We start from the raw sequence: 10,539 nt of genomic DNA, 5'->3' as shown, positions 1-10,539 counted from the left end.
GCTAAATTCAAAATGCAGTTTCCTACACACTTTATTAATATTAATTTTTGCCTTGGTAAATAATTATATGCATTCAACTCGCAAACATATTTTAATGTGGGTTTAATTCTTGAGGAATATTTTGTGTAGTGGAAGGGTTATGAGTGTTACTGAGTTTTATCGGAATCTGTTCAGGGTGCCATCACAAAGTACTATAGCCTGGGCAACTTAAACAACAGAAGTGTATTTTCTCATGGTTCCAGAGGCCAGGATATACAAGACCAAGGTGCATGCTAATTTGGTTCCTGGGAGCTCTTTTCCTGGCTTGCAAACAGCTGCTTTTTTTGCTGTGTCCTCACACAGCAGAAGGAGAGAAAGCTCTATTGTCTCTTCCTCTTCTTATAAGGGCAGCAGCTTTAGGGAAGCAGGATCCCCTAACTCCCCATAGCCACTTACCTTTTAACACATCCTTCCCGGCCCCATCTCCAAATACAGTCTTATCAGGACTGGGGCTTCAGCATAGGAATTTGGGGTGCAGGGATGCAAATATCTAAACTCTAAGAGATTTCAAATCCCAAATGTTAGTAAAGTGTGTCAGAAGATTTTTGTGTATTCAACACTGCTAATTTGTACACTTCTAATTTTATTTTTAGTACAACAATTATTGATTTGGTGCTGATTATACAGGATCTATGTTTGATGTGAGAGGACAGAGATTGGGAAATAACCCTTGTCTCACAGCATTAGTGGTGGACATTATTTGGTTTTCTGAGAACATAATCTCATGTAGCACTATACACTGAACGCCGACTGTTCTTCAAGTAGGGGGACGGTGTAGAAAAGGGAGGGGCAGGCAGAGAAAACAGCATCCGTATCCAGAGATGCAGAGAGCATTGGTGCAGTGAAGAAAATAGAACTAATTTGTCACAAGTTGGAAAGAATGATGAATCTGGGCAGGATTATGTAACAACAACAGCTATTTGCCAAGTAGCATGTCTGGAAATTACTGTGTTTGAGAGCATCTGTGAGAAAAAAATTTAGCTTGTGATTTAGCAGTCAGTGCACACAAACAAACGATTGGTCCTAATGTTATTTTAAATGACCATTCATTTAAAAATTATCATTATAATAATTGAAAAACAATGATATATAATGTGTCTGTGACTTATCATCTAAGAGCAAAACAGCTAATTAACTAGCCATCACAGTTCTTTGATATTAAAGTCATAGTATGATAAGGATTAAGGTGGAAACAAGGATAATTTTATTAATTCTTGGAGAAGTGTGAGATTTGCTGAAGTGAGTTTCTGTGTGTGAGACACTCTATTCAACAAATTACGTATATTATCTCATTCCAGGTTTGCCATAATTCTAGAAGGGAGATAGTGTTATCTTCATTTTGCAGATGGGAAATTTAAGCCTTAGTGGATTTCAGTAATGTAACCAAGTTCTCTCAGCTAGTAAGTGGGACTCTAGTTGCATCGGCCTGATTTTACTCTGCTCCCCTGGGGAAAGGGACTTCGACTCTGTTAACTTGCATTGTGTAATTAATTGATGATTTTACCCCAGTTGTCCTCAGTGGAGAGACTTAAGTGGCACTAATCTGTATATTAGAAGCGTGTGAGTGGACAGAGGGTTGGAAAGGGATAATAATTGCACTATTACCTTTGACTTTTGTAATGAATGAATGACAATGACCCACTTCAGGTTCTTTCTTCTTTTTAATACTTTGAGGCTGGCATGGAGGCACAGCAGGTTGTCACTTAACACTTGCCAGCATCTCACATCATGCCAGCTCTGGTCTCTGCTGCTCTGCTTCTGATCCAGCTCCCTGCTAATTCACCTGGGAAAGCATTGCAAGATGGCTACCAAGTGTTTGCCTACCACTCACATGGGTGATGCAGATGCAGTTCTGGGCTGCTGGCTTTAGCCTGGACCAACCCTAGCAGTTGCGGCCATTCGGGAATTGAACCAATAGATGGCAGTGAATGTAGGATTTTCTCCTTCTGTCTTTCTCTGTTTCTCCTACTCTCCGGTGCTCTGTTATCTGCCTTTCAAATAAGTAAATAAATATTTGGAAAAATAAATATATATAGGTGACTCCTTGTATAATTCAATCTTCTTGAGTACAAGGGAGATATGTGGGTTACTTTCTAACTAAAGTTGTGACACATTGAGGCTATTGCACCACCCTATTCAAAATCTCTCCTAGGATTTAATCTGCTATATAATTATTTGTTGGCTGGCTTTTCCTAGTTTGATTTCTACAAGGACAAAGATTTTGCTTGTTTCGCTTACTGCTATATTTCCTACACTCAGTACAGTGTCAAAAATATTGCTGGTGATTGACAATTCTTTGTTGAATGGTTGATTCTCATTTTTATGTGCTTGTTCTTTTTTTCCACCTAAACTTGATAAAATTCTCTATAGATGACTCCATAAGTGCAGAGACAGTGTCACCTGACTTTTACACTTCTATGTTAAATACACTGGAAGCAATGCTTATCACATTAAATGATGATGAAAAATTTATTCAAAAATAAATGCTGCCTAATACTATCTATGTGATATTTTGCATGTTACTGTGTTAAAATATACAAATTTCTCTATATCATTATAAGTGGCTATTTCATATGGTTCTGAGCATACGAAGTTATTTTCCATTTGCTGTATTTCCAAAGCAAGGTATCACTACTCAGGGAAAACTGTCAACTAGAAGAGAAGACTTGAGAGGAATGATCTTTGGAAGTAGAAAAATGCATTGCAACTTTCTTTTTCTCAGTAGACTTAGAGTATATCCCAGTCTCGTCTTCCATCACTGTAGCCCTGAACAGAGTCTCAGATTTGCAAGGAACTCACATTGCACATCTAAGGTGCCTTATGTGTTATGCTCTCAAATTTGCTTCTTTCCTTCACTTGATGACACAATATTTCCATCCACTTCCATAGTTCAAATCCATGGATTAACCACTGAGTTCTCTTCTCTACCACCCCATCCACCCCATCAGAAAGCACTTGCAGCCCCACGTCTCTGCTTCAACCACTTTTCACATCTCTACTGTTACTACTCGGAACAAGCTACTGCTGTCTCTCATCTTGACTCCCCCAGGATCTCCCTAATGAGTTTCTCTATGAGATATGGGCTCAGCTATTGGTAATCTGTCCAACTGCTGAAGTATGTTAGGCCCACAATTAAGATCATATCCCTCCATTTTAAGCATCAGTTGGTATTTGCATTTATTCTAAAAATAATATTGTACTCTTTCCCATGTCCCTGAGACACGATACTTAAACTCTGTCCTAATTAGTTTTGAACCTCCAGTTGTGTGCCTCTCACTTTCATTCATTCATTTCATTCATTAACTCTCTTACCATTCCTCTGACTTCTTTAGCTGAATTTTCTCTCCAGCTCTTTGCACCTGCATTTCCTTTGGTTCCCACCTTTCATGTAGTTACTTCCTTCTCTTCCTTCCTTCTGGTCTTAATTCTTATGCTACTAAACAAGAAATCTACATTCACTACATGATTTAGTGTCATTGATTGTTGCTCATATCCACCAATCTCAACTCACTCTGCCATTTTCTTTATGATAATGTCAGTATCTAAAATCTTATTACTTATTTGTTGCCTGGTTTATTTTTAAATTCTCCTAATAAATTGTAAGCACCATGAAAAAGACTGGTTTTATCATGCTAATCTTACTATCTTGATCATCATGAGTAGTATCTGGCACATATCACAACACAATGAACATATATTAAATGAATGAATAGATAAACTCAATTGAGTAACACCAAAATACTTCCTGTAAAATGCAATTTAAAATTACTAACTGCTTAAAATACTGCAGTGGCTCCACATTCCTGGTAGTCTGATATATCCTATCTATCATGATTTGTATCACAACTTCCACCCAACCAAAACTCTGCCCTTATTAAATAACATGTAATTTCCTGAGTAAAATGCAGCTGTGTAACCTTGCATAGTGTTTTCCTGAAGATAGACTAATAAGCTGGAAGTTTACAGGCTGCAAGTCTATTTGGGGACAAAACTTGAGTAATTTAGAAAACATTCAGTTGTGGCTAATATTTCTGGTTTTTTTTCTATTCACATTTATTTTCAATATCCCTCTTATTTTATTTTCCATACAATTTTCTTATATTACCTTTATTGGTTAACTCTGTCAAATAGTTGCTTTTTTACTGAGAATTTTTATTTGATGCAAATAAATTTGATTAAAACCTGGAGAGAAACATTGTCCAAATTAAACTCAATTTGGTATTCAAAGAGAAACACAAGCTAGGAACCAAAATTAGTGAAAAGTAATTTAATTCCCATTGTGCTCCTTAAAGAAATACCAAAGAGAGGTGTGTGCACTAATGGCAATCAAACACTAAGTGCCTCTTTTGATTAATACCTACTTTAGTATTTTGCTCTCTGATGCCCTCTGAATTAATTCTCATGAAATAATAGCAATTTCATATAAAGGACTAGTATGTACCATACACTGCTCTATGCTAACCTCTTTTCATACATGAATTATTAATTTTTATGAGCTTATCAATTATTGCCATTATTTTTAATGATAAATACGCAATCACTTTTCTTGTATATTTTTCTTTTTTGATTGCTGTTGCTTGGATATAAACAAACAGAAGAAATAACTCATGATTTTAAAGATCTTAAACCTCAGCAGGAAATATTATAAAGGCAAATACTAAACATAACTATTCTCTCACTGCTCTAATTATAACCAAGGGTTGGATTTACGGACTTTAAGGAAGGTGTTCGTCTGGCGTGATGTGCCTCAGTGGACATTTCTGAATTACGCTGGTGCCAAGCACGATGTCTCTAAAGGCTACAAACAGGTGACAGCCCCATCTCCAGTGTGAGGGCAGAAACTGGTGATTAGCAAACAAGTTCCTCTTCAGCTGCTGGCATGGAGTTCTCGATTTCACTTCAGTTCCAAAGCACCTGGTTGCAAATTTTCCATAAGTCATAGACATTGTTTGTGACATTAGCTTCAGTTACATCAATGTCCTGAGTCCTATGTGTTCAAGGCCATGCAATGTGGCAAGGAGGATATTCTTGGGGCTTTCCAAGATAGATGATTAGAAATGGGGTACGTGAGAGCCAGGGAGCAGAGTAGCAAGACCGGTTTGGACATTATGAGTACAGGCACGTGAACACCAGTCACATGTGACACCTTCTTTGAGAAATCTGCATAGGGAGCAGGGTAAATCTGTATGGCTATGCTGTCCACATCAGTCATTTCAGTGTGTGTATTACCAGTCATTTCAGTGTGTGTATTAAAATGCACTTTGACACATGCTAAAATAAGCCACAGCATATCTAAAATGAATTTGTAACTTAAAAATATTAAATATTTTAATACAAGCATAACCAGAATAATCTCTTTTAAAGAGTCTCAAATTTCATATTAACAAAAGTAGTAAGTTGCTGTAGAAAATATTCAGCAAAATTAAGTACAGGCATGTTCACACTGGGGCCTTGTGTTTTCCTCATAGAAATGAACACTAAAACTTTAAAAATGTGAATATATGCTTAAATAAATTAAAATTGTTTTACAATGTGTGTGTTTAGAAATCTGTGCAGTCAGACACAGTGACTAAAAGGGACAGTGACACAAGGAACAGGCATCTGTACCGACCTACAAGCTAAAAGTAAGAAATGCAGATTCTATAAAGGTGTTTGTGGAATGGAGATGGTTATCAGTAATCTTAAATATATGCTAGTGTAGAAAATCATGATAATAAATATATGGGAAATACATTGAGCAATTTGTATTCTTGATATGTGAATGCTCTAAGTATAGACAGCAAAATAATTAGGGAAAATAGCATAAATGTGATGTAATGAATCACGACTTTCAATTAGGCATATTACAGATAATGCATTTAGTTCTATCAAAATAGCCTTATTTAATCGATGGTTTCTGATTTCTTAGGGCCCATTGACGGCTATCTTTGTTGTAAAAATGTAAAGCTCAATAGTACCAATTATAAACAATGAATTCAAGTTCAAGGTATTTTTGAATTATGGCTCAGTAATACATGTGTTATGACAGGATTATAGTCCACTTTGTTTGAAAATGTGTTTCTGAAAAATAGTCAAACGATGCTTAGGTAGGTTTCATTATTTAATCAATTCATTTTATAATAAAGATTAATACATTCTTTTATTAGCACTACAATGAAATCATGTTTGTAAGCAATCAGACAAGGTTTTAATATATGCAAGTGTTTTTAAATATTGCAAGTTAGTTACGTTATTTACTTTTTCTCACATAAAAATTAATATTAGGAAGAGAAATCCATGACTAGAATATTACTTTGTGACTACTGTGTCAGAGTCTGTGGTACAGTAGGAAATATATATTTGTTTTCTGTATCTGATTCCTGATGCAGAGCGGCTACAATGCTTCAAAGTTCTAAGGTGACTGGGTGATAGGATCATCTTCTGTTGTTTGCAACTCCTTATAAACTGTACCCAAGTTTATGCTAACAAAGTGTCTCTAGGGCCCCTTAGGTAACTTCTGGATGGAAACTGGATAACAGAAAGGTCAAGGTGTGATTTCAAGGTTAGAACTTGCAGACTCACTGTCTTGCCTCTAGGGAGAGGAAAGACGCTAGAAATTGAATTAATCACCAGTGGCCAGCACAGAACTCAATTGCATCTACATAATAAAACCTCCATATAACCCCAAATGAGGAGGTTCAGAGAGAGGAACTTCCAGGTGCTGAGAGCAAGGATCTGAGAGGGTGGCTGCTGACAGAGGGCATGAGAGCACCCCACAGACCAGTGAGTGCCATGCCTGTGCGTCTCCTCCACTTCGCTGTTTCTGAGCCGCAGCCTTGGCAGTTAATTAGTAATAGTTTACAAGTCACCTTCTTGAGTTCTCCGGGCTGTTCCAGACGATTATCAGGCCTGGGAAGGGAGTTCTGAGCCCCATTTGGTAGCCTGTCAGTGAGAAGTAGAGCAGGCCCAGGAGCTGGGATTGGATTCAGCAGTGGGAGAAACCCAGAGGCACTGAGCTCTCAGCTGTGGGGTCAGTGCTAGCTCCAGGAAGTTCAGATTAAAACTGAACCAAACTGTAGGACATCCCCCATTTGTTGGTCTTTGGAGAGTAGGAGAGCAGGTTGGTGTGAGGGGAAAATCCACATATTGGGTGTCAGAAACGCTTCATAGCATCCCACATTACAGTCACATCAACATTGTACTTTTATGAAGACTTAGATGTGGAAAACTGTTCTTGGTCTTGAAGCTATTCTGAATGGCAAGGTATCATCATGAAGTCATATCTTTTGAAAATATCTCAGAAGAAAAACTTTCTAGCCCCCAAAAGCCTCAGGTAATTTATTAAGTGTTGTTTGGGCCGGCGCCGCGGCTCACTAGACTAATCCTCCGCCTTGCGGCACTGGCACACCGGGTTCTAGTCCTGGTCGGGGCGCCGGATTCTGTCCCGGTTGCACCTCTTCCAGGCCAGCTCTCTGCTGTGGCCCGGGAGTGCAGTGGAGGATGGCCCAAGTGCTTGGGCCCTGCATCCCATGGGAGACCAGGAGAAGCACCTGGCTCCTGCCATCGGATTAGCGCGGTGCGCCGGCCTCAGCGCGCTGGCCGCGGCAGCCATTGGAGGGTGAACCAATGACAAAAGGAAGACCTTTCTCTCTCTCTCTCTCTCTCTCTCACTGTCCACTCTGCCTGTCCAAAAAAAAAAAAGTGTTGTTTGCCTCACCTTTCAGTGTAACCAACGACAAGCCATACAGACAGCTTTTAGTTAGCTCACTCAAATGCAGACACAGTGATCATGAAATTGCTAAATTCATTATCTTTAATCTTTGCCAATACAAATCGTATCATGCCTATGTCAATATATGAGGAACTTCAAAAAGTGGTGGAGTAATGGAATTACGTGATAAGTTTATTTTGCTGCAAAATAAATTCATGATAGTGTTTGAATAATACACAGCTCCCATGAACTATTTGAAGACCCCTTTTAGTTTTGAGGTCTGAGCTACCAACTTTATTTCCTTTAGGAATGATAACATTTTTTTTGAATGTTGAAAAGAGCCATTGTGAAAATCATGAAAAAGGCTTAGAAACAGAAGAAAGTAGTTATTTTAACATTTTTATAAAATTTGAATTGTATATTGACAGTTCATAGTTGTCTTTATATATTTATGAGGTACAATCTAAAGTTATTATATATAAGCATATAGTATATATAATAAAGCTAACAAATGACAGGCTGGGAGATATAGTAGCTATTAGCAACAAGTAACTATGTATGATATAAATATCCATTTTAAAATTTTATTTTGTTTATTTAAAAGGCAGATTTACAAAGAAAGTGAGATCTAACATCTACTGATTTCTCTTTAAATGGCTGCAACCACCAGGACTGGGCCAGGTCAAAGCTGGGAGCCTGAAACTGCATGAGTCTCCCACTCGGGGTTGTAGGGACCCAAGCACTTGGGCCGTCATGCCTTCCCAGGCATGTTAGCTGGGAGCCTGATCAGAAGTGGAGCAGCTGGGACTTGAACCAGGGCTGGGACTGAATCAGTGCTTGAACCGTGCCATTGCCATTACACTGGTCCCACACATGTCTGTCATAATGCAACAGTAAATAAAAAGGAATAAATAAGTCCCACAGATTCCAATAAAAATAACAAGTATACTACAATCTCATACACTTGTATAATCAGCAATGAAAACAGCAAAGGTGTAACATGTCAGCCTTGCAAGATGAGAACAACGAGACTGACGTTGTTCATTACTACAGAGATCCAGAAAAGAATTCCAGCAGTCACTCACCACCGCTGTTGGAAGAAATGGGACAAATTTGTTTTTGGAAAAGTGTGCATTCCTTTTGCCTCCGTAATTCTGCTTATAAAACTCATTCAGCCAAAATGTACATTTGCCCAGAGATGTGTGTGCCAGAATGTTTACTGCAACATTGTAATAAAAAGGGGCAAAAATCCCCAAAATCAGAGCTCTAAAAACTCAATTAAAATGGTTTAAAAATTGTGGGAAATTAATGCTATAGAGTATCAAAATATTGTTAAAGAGTTAATTAAACCTTCATTGTTATATAGATATTTAAGGGCTATTTTTTAATTGAAAGAATACGTTGTCAAAAATACACATGGTATGAATCTGTTAAAATAAAATGGAATCTGTTCCTATACATACAAATATATTTCAAACAGACAGCAATCACTGGATGGATACATTCACCTCTGTCTCCAGCTGCGCAGTATAAATGGTGGCAGAGCGATGGGGCTTGCAGAATAGTAATTCACATGCTACTATATTCCTTATCTGATAATTTTAAGCAAATGTTTAATTATAGAGCATTTGTAAAAAATGAAAAAAAAATCCTTGCCTTCAAATATCTATTTCATTATTTTAATCAGAGAGTTTGTTTCATTAGTAAATTCTTCCAATGTACTTGTTGTTCTTCAACTGTGTAACAGATACTTTGTTGACATTTTCAAAAATCTTTAAATTTGTAAATGTATGGGTTTCAAATTTCCTGGAAAAACAATAACAAAACTCAATTTGGTTGGGCTTTGTGATTCAGCAAGTTAATATACTACTTGGATAGGTGTCCCATATCAGAGGCTGGTTGGAGTCTCCCAAGCTCAATTTTTGATTCAGCCCTCTGTTGCTATGCCTGGGAAAGCAGGGGATGATGGCTCAGCTGCATTGGTTCTGGCAGCTAGCAAGAGAGACCCAGATGGAGTTCTGGCCCTGAATTTGACCTGGCTCGACCCTGGGTGTTGCAGCCTTTTGGGAGTAAACCAGTGGATGGAAGAATTCTCTGCATCTCTCTATCTGTCTCTGTCACTCTTTCAAATAAATCTTTTAAAAAAAACTCAATTTATGTGAGTGACTCCGTGGAAGAACTAGGTGAGCAAATTAAATGACATCTGGTGAATTATTGTCTCACTGTTTACAACCAAGCTGTAGAAAATGTAATACTACTGTGGAATTCACTGGCTATGCAAATTTGTCATTTGTTTCATGTTTCTCTCTATAGATATCCTCAGTCATCCACATGAGGGAGAAATGCTTCCCTATCGAAGGGTTTAAGTTTCTTCCAATTTATTTGTCATAATGCTTTATCATGAGCATGTTACCTAGTTGGAGCAATACGGCTGACATTTCCTTGCTAATGGGCCAATTTACACCGGACGCTTGTGTGAATGGAATATCAGAAGGACCTACAAAATAATATCCAGGGAGAGTTGATACCAAGACTGCAAAAAACGAACTGAAGCTAAGAAAACATATATTCATGCTAAATAAATATTTTTTGTTAGTATATAGCGCCACCCAGTGTTACAGAATTCTCCATGGAGCTTGTTGCACAGTAGGCTATTGTGTCAAGGTAGAAAGGGACTCAAAGGATATTTTGTGAGCTCCATGTTAATACATCCCTTTGAAGTTTGTTCAGGAATGGTGCATATGGCAGCGAAGTGGGAAACATCAAATTGAAATTAAATAGCAATAAACACAAGCTGGACTAGCCACTCC

This window comes from Oryctolagus cuniculus, chromosome 8, assembly GCF_964237555.1.
Source record: "Oryctolagus cuniculus chromosome 8, mOryCun1.1, whole genome shotgun sequence".
Lineage (NCBI taxonomy): Eukaryota > Metazoa > Chordata > Mammalia > Lagomorpha > Leporidae > Oryctolagus > Oryctolagus cuniculus.
The sequence above is the reverse complement of the archived record's forward strand: the minus strand, read 5'-3'. Positions refer to the sequence as shown.